This window comes from Bos taurus, chromosome 12 (assembly GCF_002263795.3).
Source record: "Bos taurus isolate L1 Dominette 01449 registration number 42190680 breed Hereford chromosome 12, ARS-UCD2.0, whole genome shotgun sequence".
Taxonomy (NCBI): domain Eukaryota; kingdom Metazoa; phylum Chordata; class Mammalia; order Artiodactyla; family Bovidae; genus Bos; species Bos taurus.
Window position 1 is genome coordinate 59,222,861 of NC_037339.1, and position 13,661 is coordinate 59,236,521.

General features: G+C 35.5%; 1 long non-coding RNA gene across 2 annotated transcripts; it reads left to right on the plus strand.

Moving 5' to 3' along the window:
* The first annotated feature begins 6,121 nt into the window (after positions 1–6,121).
* Positions 6,122–12,695, plus strand: LOC112449134 (uncharacterized). Of its 2 annotated transcripts, none has more exons than XR_003037629.2 (4): positions 6,122–6,306; positions 7,595–7,696; positions 8,020–8,124; positions 12,351–12,695. It is a non-coding gene; the product is annotated as an uncharacterized lncRNA (long non-coding RNA). The 2 variants fall into 2 exon arrangements; XR_009496636.1 differs by lacking the exon at positions 6,122–6,306 and adding an exon at positions 7,265–7,360.
* The last annotated feature ends 966 nt before the right edge of the window (positions 12,696–13,661 follow it).

A 13,661-nucleotide genomic window follows, 5' to 3' on the forward strand; every position in this document is an offset into this window, starting at 1 on the left:
ATTTAAATTTATGGCTATTTAGCCTGTTGGAGCATGTGTCATTTAAAAGTTACCTAATGACTGAATATGGAGAAGGCAATGGCAACCCACCCTGGTACTCTTGCCTGGAAAATCCCATGGATAGAGGAGCCTGGTAGGCTACAGTCCATGGAGTCTCAAAGAGTTGGACATGACTGAGCACCTTCCCTTTCACTTTTCACTTTCATGCACTGGAGAAGGAAATGGCAACCCACTCCATTGTTCTTGCCTGGAGAATCCCAGGGACGGGGGAGCCTGATGGGCTGCCGTCTATGCGGTCGCACAGAGTTGGACATGAATGAAGCAGCAGCAATGACTGAATAAGCCAGAAAACAAACAAATTCATCATAAAGAAATCATACAAAGGTAAGCTCAGTGGCTCCCAAAAGAAAATGCTTACAAACCCAACAATTCATTTTATTATATGCATTAGCCAGTACCTGAATAAATTGTGTCCAGGTATTAGACTCATACCAAGGCACGATTAAAGCTTCAGAAACAATATTAAGAAAGATTAAAGGGTGACATTTTTTTGCCCCATGTATCTTGGGTAGAAGTTGTCTACATCTCATATAACCAACTACTTGATTCAAAAGTCTAGGGTATAAGCAAGATCCTACTGTATAGAATATAGATTCAATATCTTATATAAATCATAATAGAAAATAATATAAAAAAGAAGATATATATGTATAGCTAAATCACTTTTTTGTACAGCAGAAATTAACACAAAATTGTAAACCAACTATAACTTCAATCAAAAAAAAAAAAAAATGTTGGGTAGAAACTACCTCTACTTGGGTAGAGAGACCTCTGAGGTCTCAATGGAAAATGATTCCAGACAGTTACTAAGAGTTTTCAACTCGAGATTAGTAACAGAGACCATCTTTCAGTGATACAGGATTGTTTTCCTTCTTTAGCTGAAATACATAAATAAAAGCATCAATTCCTCAGTTTCATTACTGAAATAGCTAAGAATATCTGACAAGATTATTTCAATCAGTGTTTGAGGACTGTCTACTGGCTCTTCCATCACACCATTTCTCCAGGTGTTGAGACATGTCAGGATGGTTTAGGGAGATGCTGAGAAGGGCTGACTGTATCTGGTGCTAACAATGGGTGTGTTACAAGAATCACCTGAAATATATGGTTATGTCTGCTTGCAAGAATGTGGAGTGTAGAATAGATTCTATCACTGACCTGTTATTAACTAACTCATGATGGGAAAGTTAAAGCATCCAGTAGGAATTTCATTAAAACCAAAGACCATTCCTTCAGCCAAGAAAGTTTGAAAATCTCTGAGAGTATGACTAATTTAATTTTCAGAATTCCATTTCTTCATTATACCTTTGCTGAATAATCAGCTTTATATGAACTGTAAAGTGTCTGAATAGTGGTAGGGTTTTGTAACACTCTCTAAGAACAGTTTCAATCATATGGGTGCCTCTGTCACTAGGCTTCCGTGATAGCTCAGTTGGTAAAGAATCCGCCTGCAATGTGGGAAACCTGAGTTCGATCCCTGGGTTGGGAAGGTCCCCTGGAGAAGGGAAAGGCTACCCACTCCAGTATTCTGGCCTGGGCAATTCCACGGACTATACAGTCTATGGAGTCAAAAAGAGTAGGACACAACTGGGCAACTTTCACTTTCACTTTCTGTCACTAGAAAGACGCCTTGGAATTTCTGAGTTTGGGAATACCAAATCAATTTTTTTTTTTTTTTGCTACCATGTGAGAGATAGCCCTTTGAAGAGAAAATGCTAACAGAGAATAAGCAAACAATGACCATCATGTATTCAAAACCCACATCAGAGATAGTTTTATGAAATCCAGTTGGATATGCTCAAAGGAGTCCTAAGGTTTGGGCTCTTCTATATCATACCTTTATTTTTCATCATTATGGTGATGACATACATCAGAGGCAAATCTAGGAGCTTCACTATAAATTTTCCACAACAATTTTCATTAAGTACTGTGGCTAGCTTGTCCTTGCTGGGGTGGTAATTTCATGTCAATTTTTTGCAAGTCTCTACTTGAGGTCGTCCAGGCCTACTTAACCTCTTGCCCTAGAGTGCCAAGTGTTATTCTCATGCTTGGCATTTAGATTCTTCCACTATCCCTTTTCTATTCAGGAGACAATGCTGGGAATTCTAAAACTGTCTCTCTCAAATTTTCCAAATATTTGGTCTCTTTGGTGTATCATGAGGGCTAGGATTGTATTATTGTAGACTGTCTGGAAAAGCCAAGGAATTTATCTTTCTTATCAATGCTTTTTTGTATAAAGTACAGTTATGATAGCCACAGCTATAGAAAATTTCTTTAATCTCTTGATCATTCTTAATTGGGGTGCTGTTGAAGTTAGAAAGCTTTGTGGTTTTCAAAATTTTCCAAATTCATGGATGACTCCAAAATAGTATCTTCTATCAATATGCAAATTATTAGTCTTATCACCAGCTAACCAACACATACTCTAATGAGCTTGATTTAGCTCTGTCCCTTAGCAGATTGTCCTATGAAAAGAATTACAGTAAATTCCACTTTATATTCCTGTTTCATTTTTAAAGTATAACCCATTTGCAAATAAGATTTTGTCTTACTTTTACTAAAGGTACTTCTAATAAGTCTGTTTTGTTTATTTCTGTTGTTGCTGTTGTTTATGTTTTCTGTGTTTAGTTTTTGCCTGCAAGGATACTAGTAGAAGGATTGTGAAAAGATAAAATAAGTCCTTCTCTCAGGCTTTGACTATTGGCTTTAATGCTTTTTTTAGCTTCTGGTTTTAAAGCGTATTGTGAAAGTTTCAGTCAAAGATTTGTTAGGTTTAACTAAACCTTCAGGGGTTCAACCCCCATAATCCTATCTATAACAGGAAATTTTGCCTACAAGTCATCCAGCACTTTCTTGAGATATTTAATCTGGGTTTTAGGTACAGGATACCTGACAGTTAATGTTCAAATTAAATACAACCACATTGGGAATAGAGGAGGCCTCAGGGATTTCTAGGAAGAGATCAAGATTTCATTAATATGGCAATTCTATTTATACTGTAAAGTATTCCCTATGAAGTTATTGGGTGTGGCATAGAGAGGAGGAACAGATATTCCCTGGTTAAGGTGTGAACATAGGGATGTTGTCCAGGGTACAGAGAATGTGTTAGAATTATTGCAGGTAACTATCATACAACCTGAGTAGTTTTTGACTCCATAAAGCATTTCTTTAACAACTGTAAGTTAAGGTCAATACTGTAGCACCTGCAACAATTCAATTTTTTGCAGAATTGTTCTCTAGCATATATAGAAATTTATCCTTCTGAATTCAAGGACAAAATGGGAAACTGGGTGTTTGATTTCTCCTTAGTACCTTCACTGATTATTCCATTTTTTTTCACCATCACTTTCTGTAGGCCAATTTTTTTTCTAATAGTGTTTTTCTTCAGTGTATCTACAACTATCTTTCTCGAGGGACTTCCTACTCTGGTGTTTAATGCCTGGGGTAGGAGCACCTGGTTGTTTTATCTGAATGGCCATCAATTTATTCTTAGTTTTATTCTGTTCTGGTAAGGTTTTTTGAAAATGTTCAATGATATTGGAGGTCTGACAAATATTAAGGTTTGTTTACAATAACAATATAAAAATCATATTATTACAGCACATACTTTTAGAAAGTACTTATAAATACTGTTGCAGAGATGTGAAGATTTCTTTCCTGAATATTTTATACTCAAAACCATACTATAACAAACCCTTAATGTATCTGTCCATCAATGCATATTGATTGCATTTTTATCCATGATATATTACAGTGTTTTTACTGTGAATCCACACTTTGTTGTCAAAGCAACATAGAGGTTCATTTTTAATTTAAATGATCAACTAAATACAAATAATGTGACAGAACACATTACAATGGTATGTGTTCAGAAAACAAATGTCTAGGAGTCAAACTATAGGTTAAAAGTTATTTAATTTTATTCCTATAAGCATCATAAAAGAGATCAATTTAAAAATGAGATTTGATTTTAGCATTTCATTAGGGTACGTCTTAAAAGAAGAAGGAACCAATTCAAGGACATTGTACATAGATGCATATCCTACTTGTATAGAAACAAAATGTGAGACAATCAAATAAAAATTTGGACTCTGTGGGAGAGGGAGAGGGTGGGATAATTTGGGAGAATGGCATTGAAACATGTATAATATAAGAAACGAATCGCCAGTCCAGGTTCGATGCAGGATACAGGAAGCTTGGGGCTGGTGCCCTGGGATGACCCAGAGGGATGGTTTGGGGAGGGAGGAGGGAGAGGGGTTCAGGATTGGGAACATGTGTACACTCGTGGCGGATTCATCTTGATGTATGGCAAAGCCAATACAATATTGTAAAGTTAAAAAAATAAATAAATTTAAAAAAAGGAAAAAAAATATGTTTTCATTAAAAAGACTCAAGTTTCTCAGATCCATCAAAATCTAAAGAGAGACTCAATGCTGAGTGACCTATTTGTATGAATACATAGTCATCCTTAGAGATATACTATAGGACAACAATGTTGGAATTACCAGCAATAGTCTTTTCTTTTGGAATCTGCTCAGATGAAATCTTTAGGGAAAGTAAAAGTGTAAACAACCATGATACATTCTTTAGGAGGCAAAGATCTATAATCCCACAGCCAGATTAGGAAATGATAGCAGCCATTAGACCATGTTACCAATATATTCCTCAGGGTTCTTATTCATGATGGAAGAATATGAAGGTAAATTAAGTGGCTGTTTACTTTTTTTAAAGCTAAGCATAATATTTTAACCAGGCTCTCTAGTTAAAATTCTGCATGTACTTCATCATTAGAATGCTAGAAATACAAAAATAAAAAAGAAAATGAAAACTAAGTAGTTTAAAACATTGTCTGTCATATATGGAAGATGAAAATCTCAGTGAGCATTGACGTTTAGAGGTACACAGTACAAATTTGCATTCAACAACAATAATTCAATGCCATGCATAGGATAAAGTGCACTCTTCTGATTTGCAAACATTATATTCATATATGTATATATGTATCTAGGTTTCTATGTATTATGTATGCATGCATCTCTCACATGCAGTTGTAGACACATATGTATATACTTTTATTTATATATATGACATATATATGTATAATAATTTTAGTTATATACATGTTTATCTGTATTTATTTTTATATGTGTATAAATCATATATATATATACACACAAAATTTGGAGAAATATTTCTCTATAGATCTCTCACATTTCTGTCCATATTGAACACATTTTAATGTTCTTTGTTCCAAACCTACTTTTCTGGAATGTCTGTATAGAAAATAGCATTAAAGATGAATTTTCTCTTCTAAGCAAAGGGCGTCTTTGCTCAAAGACTGGAAAGAGAGAGTGTCTCCCTTAGGAGTAACAGGCAGGCAAGCTTATTGTCCATTATAAACGATATAGGTTTCCTAAGTGCATGATTCTTCTTCTATATCTCAACCTGCTGTATGTGCAGGTATCATCCATCTTTCTTTGTCACCCTGTGGGAATTGGGGTGTGCCAAACTGGACCAAAAGTGTTCATGCTCTGACTACTGCCATTGCTGTGAATATATTCTCTGACCTAGGAGTCTTGTATCTTCTGTCTGAATTCATGAAACTGTTGGAAGCAGGATTGTTCATTTGCAAGTTAGGTCAAATCTCAGACCCTTGCTACTCTTGACGTCTATTAGATATGCCATTTGAGAACATAGCTTTATGGGTATAATTGCTGTAATAATGGAGGGTTGGCTTGTATTTTCTGTGTTTTCACACTTTAGGATACTCATGATAATCACAACATGCCTACTGGCTCTTTATACCTTTTATAAAATAGGATACATGAGAGAATTCTGATCATATTACTATAGCTTTGGAAATGTTAAAGTAACTATATTCATCCCAGGTTATTTGGTCTCAAAGGATACACAAAGAAGCAAAGTTAGTTTTAATAGAAAAACTTCAGGGAGCCAGACTGACCTCAGATTCTGTTGCTATCTTATCCCAAAGGAAACATCACATCATTGGTTGACTACAGATTTGTTGCTAAGGTAAGAATCTTAGGAGAAAAACAATTTGGAGAACGCTAGGGGAAAGTCTTGTTCTTAAGGTCTTTATGAGTGGCTTGAAAGAGTCTGCCTTAATTCTAGAGAATGAGAAATATGAAGGGATGTTTAGGTTTCTCTCTTTCTCTGTGAAGAAAATAATCTCATCTACTTAGTGAGAGGGAATGCCTGACTTTTAGGAGCCAAGTCGATCTGGAGGTAAAAACTTTCCATTTAAAAATCATCCCTGTAAACCAGAATACCACCCACATCTTAATTCATAGATTCTTGTGCTAAAATGTGCAGCAAATCTACATGTTAGCAGCTCAGATAAAGCCCTAGCCATGTATCTGCTCCCCAAATTCTAATTTCTCAGTTTGAAACTGGATATAGTAAGTCAGGATTGGAAAGATATGAAAGCTTAGGCTTAAGATAAAAAGGTGATTCTGCTAAGTTTTTTAGATTTGGATATATTAATTAAAATCAGATGGATGCTATAGGTTGATCCACAGTTGGACTTTGCTTTTGTTTTTTTATTTGTCAAGAACCTGGAAATGAGAAGTGATTAAAATCATCACAAACCTATAATCATGAGAATACAAAGAAGGTCTTGCCAATGTAGTTTACTTCATGCCAAATAAAATCTTCCTATGATTAAACTCTTGCTTTCCATTCTGATGGGATCCCCATGATGTAATCATATGAACATTTTTAAATCACAAAAGGATTTTACTAATGTCCCATGCAGATACTTTAAACTGCTTCTCTATTCTTAGGATAAAAGCCAGTTCCCATAGAAGGTTGCAGAAAGTCTTCAGGTTGCTGATGCCTGTTTATTTTCTTAGGCTCATTTTCCCTTCCAGCTTCATTAAATGCCTTCCCCTCCAATTTCCTTTAAGAATCAGGTCAGTGTCTCTCCTTAAAGTACACGCAATGCCCTTCTCTTCCTCAATTTAGTTTAAGTACTCTCTTGGTATCTGGTCATAGCACTTAGTGTATTAAATTGCAAACATTTTTCTACTTCTGTTTCCTTCAGTCAACTGAGCTCCTTGAGAACAGGAAATTTGACACTCATTGTACTTACTCCACATTCCAACCCTCAGCATATAGTAGCTGCTGAATAAATGCTTTTAGAATAATAGACCTCCATGACATGCCAACTAAGTCACAGGACAGCATTCTAAATCCTAAGGAAGTGATGGGAATGGAAAGAAAGATTTCTGACAGAACTTGTGAAGGATGAAGTCTAGAATCTATAGTTTTAAACCTCTAGGTAAATATGAAAACTCACCTGATTGAGAACCTCTTCTCTAGCTCCTGTGTCCTGTGATTTATTTAGCTTTTGATTTTAGGTACTATTTTAAATTTTCTCGATCATTCCCTCATCATTTTATAAGTAGATGATTGTATTGGATTTTCTAGGTTAAACACTATAAAATTCTAATAGTATTAATACAGCAGATTAAATATTTGAATTAATCTGGTCATGATGTTTTTCTTTTCCTAGACAACAAGAAATGCCATCTTAAAGAGCACAGTTTTTTTGTTTCCTCTGAGTGAAAACTTTGAAATGATTAGGCACTTGTAAATGTCTGTCCAATTTGTATAGGTAAGTTGTATTTGCATTGTTAATTGTCTATTATTCTGTTCATTGACTAGTTCCTTTATAAAAAAGAGCGGGATATTTAACATTTTTGAGAAAAAATGGTATAAATGTTTAAAATGCACAATTAAGTTATAAATTGTATCATCAATTCTGTTACCTGCCAGTGTTAAATTTAACTGGGTACCATAAACATTTCTGTGAAAATAATGAAATAATGATACATATTTGGGATTACTATCTGGCACACATAAAAAGATAAATGCAATCACATGGTTACAGAGTATGTATTCTACAGAGTATTGATTCTATTTTCTTTTTTCTTACAGTATGCTTGCTTCACCTTCACCTGTGTTCATAACTGTGAGCCAAAAGTATTACATTGTTATCAGCAAGTTAGATGAGATAAGAAATCATGGCAGCAAGCATGTTAGGTTAGTCTTTTCTACTTTTGAAGATGCTAATTATTGGTCAAATGAAGAAAAACTTCTGCAAAGAATACCAGACTTTGTAACTGTTTATTATTTTCTCCATCTCCACCAAAAGCCATCTTTTTTAAAACCCTTTAAAAAGCTCCATTTAAAGTATTACTTTTCAAAGATTTTAAAATACTGGCTGTATGAATCAATATATGATGAGCCATGCAAGGTGTATCAAATCAGAACAATTTAATTATGCTATGACTAACATAACTATATGATAACAATTATAATTATGATATAACATATATATATATATATAACATAAATATAACTATGATATAACATATAACTTATGATAATTATGAGGGCAGAGAATAAGAAATTAGTGTGCTGGGCTGTGCTGTGCTTAGTCGCTCAGTCATGTCCAACTCTTTGCTACCCCATAGACTGTAGCCTGACAGGCTTCTCTGTCCATGGGGATTCTCCAGGCAAGATGCTGGAGTGGATTGTCATGCCGTCCTCCAGGGGATCTTTCCAACCCAGGGATTGAATCCAGGTCTCCTGCATTGCAGACAGATTCTTTACCATCTGAGTCACCAGGGAAGCTCAAGAAATTAGTGTAGGCAATGATTGGAAAAAAAAAAAAAAGACCTGTCTGGTTTCTATGTCCTATTCAATTAAGATATCTCACTTTTTCTGATAGGGATTACTCTGGGCAACACTTCTGCTCTACCATTTTGAAACTATAGCTCCTTAAGAGGGAAAAATAAAATAGATGAGAAATTAAGAACAGTGATGGAGTTGTAGTTGGAGGGAATTTGAATTTGAAATAATTGTCCTATACCGGCATGACTTAAAGAAGCGTAACCATCTTTGGCTTATCAATAGTGTGATGATTTTAAAAATAGTAACACAATTCTTTGATGCTACTGCCTTCAGGCTGCAATGGCTCTGCTCCCTTTCCTTCAATCTGGTGATTGCTTTCACCAATACAGTTTGATAGAAGTGACTTTACATGACTTTCTAGACCAGGTCATAAAAGGGATAAAGCCTCTGACTTATTCTCTTGGCTACTCTTGCTTGAGATCTGAACTCAGAAAACTGAGTATTATAAAGACTGCAAAGAAGCCAGTCCACATGGAGAGGGCATATTTAGATATTCTGTTGGAAGGTCCTTGTTAAACTCAGTGTTGCGATCATTCCAGGTCAGGTAGCAACTATGTGGGTGAAGAAATCTCCGAATGGTTCCAGGATCCATTCATTCAGTTATCCTGGGCCTGAAGTCTTTTGCAGGTGTAGTTTCTGGCATGAGGAGGAAAGATAAACCATCTCCTCTGCAATTAATTCCTCATCCACATAATATGTGAGCATGACACAAAGTTTGTTTGGTGCCACTAAACAATGGGGTACTTTGAATATCAAAGTTACACTATGTACTGGAAGCAGTATAATTCTAAGCATAAAATATGTAGTATGTATTAATACTATTATCCATTACTATTCCAACATTGTAACTGTTGACTCTTTAAGAAAATGTGACAAAATAAACACAGAAGCATATATACCATTCTAACAATTTATATTTATAAAATAATCATAGTCATGGTTAACATAAACAGTTATTTTAAATAAAAATACTAATTTTAAACATGAGGATAAATGTTTATAAATGTTTCATTATTTGCATGTTTCTTTAGCCTAGTTCTAAACTGCTTCAAGTTCTGCAAACTAATTTGGGAGTAAACTAATGGATATAGATCCTCACCACTGAATTTATTCAGTTGTTTTCTACAATCTAGTAAAACCATTCACCATGCTAATGCCTGTCTTTAATAATCTGAATTAATATAGGCAGAGAGAAGTTGCTTGCCAGTTCTTATAATCACAGGCTTTCAGAAGCTAGTGAGAGAGATGTAAATGTGAAGCAGTTTGAAAAGATTCCACACAGCATTTCCATAGAATTAAGAGTTTTTACAGGATGAGAATGAGAACAGGATCTTTTTCTGCCTTATGTAATAAACCTATATTATGTTTATGCTCTCATGAGAGGATCTTCAATCTCTAGAAGACCTGAATCATACAGCTTAGAATTAAAGCCCTGGTGACTAGTTTATGGATTTGTACCCCAATCTCATCCAGCTAGTAAGTGAATAAATGACATATGAATTGCCCATAGGATAGAATACTACTCGTGTCTCAGTCATGTCTGATTCTTTGTGACCCCATGGACTGTAGCCTGACAGGCTCCTCTGTCCATGGAATTCTCCAGGCAAGAGTATTGGAGTGGTTGCCATTTCCTCCTGCAGGGGATTTTTCTGACCCAGGGATACAACCCGAGTTTCTTTTGTGTCCTACATTGGCAGGGGCGGGGTGGGGTGGGGGGTAGGGGGGTGGTTCTTGACGACTAGGCTAGTGCCATGTGGGAAGCCCGGGAAGCCCTAGAATACTACTAGGGTGTAACAAAATGTTGATGTATATCTATCTTAGATGGAACTCAGAATGACTACAACATTTTTTCTCTATGGGGACTTTCAACATTTGTTCTGATTTACCTCCAATTTCGAGATACCAAATGAAAGACAAGAGACAATGATGCCCAAGTGATGGGAAGGAAATGAGATGGGTACTAGGTTTTCTCCAACTTTTGATCTTGAGAGAGTTTCCAGAAGGTAGTGCAGGAAGAGAGACTTCAGTTAGGACCCCCTGGGTTCCATGAGGTAAAGAGAGAAAACCAAGAGACCAGGGAGAAAAAGGTCATTACCAGAGAGATGAGACATCCTGTAATGGGAAGTCTTGAGATCCACAGATGGAAGTGCCCAAGGATTCACCAGAGCATTCATCAGTCCAGGTATGAGTACATTACCTGGGACTGGGGAAGAAACACCCTTGAAGGTTAGAGGTAATAGTGCCTGATGCCAGGGCAGTGCATATGCTAAACAGATTGAAAATTTCTTGATTCACTGGGGAGAATACACAGAAGGGTCCTGCCTCTGGAGGCACTGTTCTGGTCCTGCCTAAATAAATCTTGAAGCAAGACTTGAGAGGATCAAGCTGATTCCAAGTAACCTAGCTATGCCAGACAAGAAGTTTCAGGAATAATTCTAAACATACAAAAATATCCAGCTTCCAACATTTAACAATTTAACATTCCAAATTTAACAATTTCTAGCATCCAGTAAGAAGCTAGCAGGCATTCAAAGAGCAAAGAGAGCACTTATGATCCATAATAATATTAACAGAATGTAATCAATTTAAACTCAACCCAAAATGACTTAAGTGTTAGAAATAGGAGACAGGAATTTTTAGGTGGTTATTTTACCTGTATTCTATATATTAAAATGGTAAGAGGCTCAAAAGATACAAATTATGTCTATAACTCCTAAAGATAAAAATTATAAGGTCTAAAGGTGAAAAATACACTGGATGGGATTAAAAGATTAGATGTTACAAAAGAAAAGATAACTGAACTTAAATACATAGTTATGGAAAATATTCAAAATGAAATAAAGCAAAGAGATGAACAAAGAATTAGTGAGCAGTGAGACAATGTAACAAAGTTCCAACTATGTGCACAATTGGAACCCTCAAAAGAAAAGAAAAGATAAATTTAAATCATGGCCAAAGATTTTTTTTAAGTTGTACAAAACAAAGAATTCAAAGATCCATGAGGCTCAGCAAACCACAATAATAAGAGATATGAAGGAAATTACAACAAATCACAATGCCAAAAGTAGTGGTAAATAGAAAATTGTAAAAGCAACTGAACTAAACCAGGGAAATTGAACAAGATCAGTGGAATAAACCAAGTTAAACATCCTGGGTGGATATTGTACCATAGCCTGTAAGTCGTCCTTAAGAAGGGAAGTGATAAAATATAAATGAGATAATTTTTGGAATTTCTTACAATAGAATATAAATCAAAGTAATTTCAAAAAATGTTTGTCTAAAAATGAAATAAAATACATAGTAAAACACATGTTACTTCATAGCTATATAATCACTCTTTAATTTCATAACTATAAAACATAAATAGACAAACCAGAAAGAATCAGTTTATTATACACCGTATGATAGGCTGAATCTGTTTAACCTATGTGCCTCTCTTTTAAGAAAATGAGACGAGAAGGATTTTTGAATGCCTTTCTTTGTTCAAATCATTTTAAGCAATTTATGATTTTGTCCTGCTTGGAACTTGTTTACCTTTGTGTTAACAATCCTTTCTTCTTCTTTTAAAACAGCCTAACTACTGTAGTGCGGACTTCTGTCAGCCATCACGCACTGAATCTAGAAATGCTGGAACAATAACTCAGGGCTCCTGATTGACAGTGACTGCTACCAAATTAGCATTTCCATGGAAGCCAGCATCAGTTATCCTCAACAGACATTATCCTCATCTGAGATTTTCTGAACTGTTTTTCAAAACAGGCCAAATCACCCAGCATGCAAATAAAACAAAAGAAGCTTTCTCTGAATATACTATCAGGATATAAACAAGGGTCTTGTGTTGTTTTAGGCTATACAGGGATCTTTAAACTTTAAGACATAAAACAGAGAAGATTTTTTGTATTAGACACACTTCTTGGAGTGGGATGATTTCACTTTAGCATATTTAATAAATAACACTTGCACTGAGTTGAGAAAATTTATGTTTTAAAGCTGATTAGTAATGAATTGTCAGTACATCTGTCATGAAAATAATGAACCACGTTAGGGTTAAATCTGAGCAGAAGTAAAGTAGCATGAAAGAACACCTCATAAGGAATCAAAGTGGACTTTTTGTATTTTGAAACCTTTGGTAAGTCAAAAAAAATGCATCAATATTTAAATTACAGTAATTTTCACTAGATGTTATTTGAATTCTCTTTTAGCTTTCAGACTTGGAATTTAAAATACACACAAACACATATGTTCTTTGGTCTCCTCTATGTCCAGTGTTATCTTCTATTTGAATTACCCCATTTAAAGTGGATTTGATAACAAACCTTAGGATTACCTAGTTTAAATTTTGTGTCAATGATATTGTTTAGAACTGCCCAACTCCTCAAAATCAGCATTGTGTGCTGTCGGATATCTCAACAGATTACTTTTTTTCTTTGAACTCTGAATAGTATCTGGAGGTTCTGAAACAACTAAACGCACTTCTTAAAGTTAATGTCTTATGAATTAAGAAACCAAAGTTATGATGTAATACAGAACAGAATTCTGAATCAAATCTAGTATAATATCAGTTCTATGATAACTGGCTGCAATTTTATGTATTATCTTTTAATAGATACACTGCTGCTGCTGCTAAGTCACTTCAGTCGTGTCCGACTCTGTGCGACCCCATGGACAGCAGCACACCAGGCTCCCCCATCCCTGGGATTCTCCAGGCAAGAACACTGGAGTGGGTTGCCATTTCCTTCTTAAATGCATGAAAGTGAAAAGTGAGAGTGAGTTGCTCAGTCGTGTCCGACTCTGAGGGACCCCGTGGACTGCCACCCACCAGGCTCCTCTGTCCATGGGATTTTCCAGGCAAGAGTACTGGAGTGGGGTGCCATTGCCTTCTC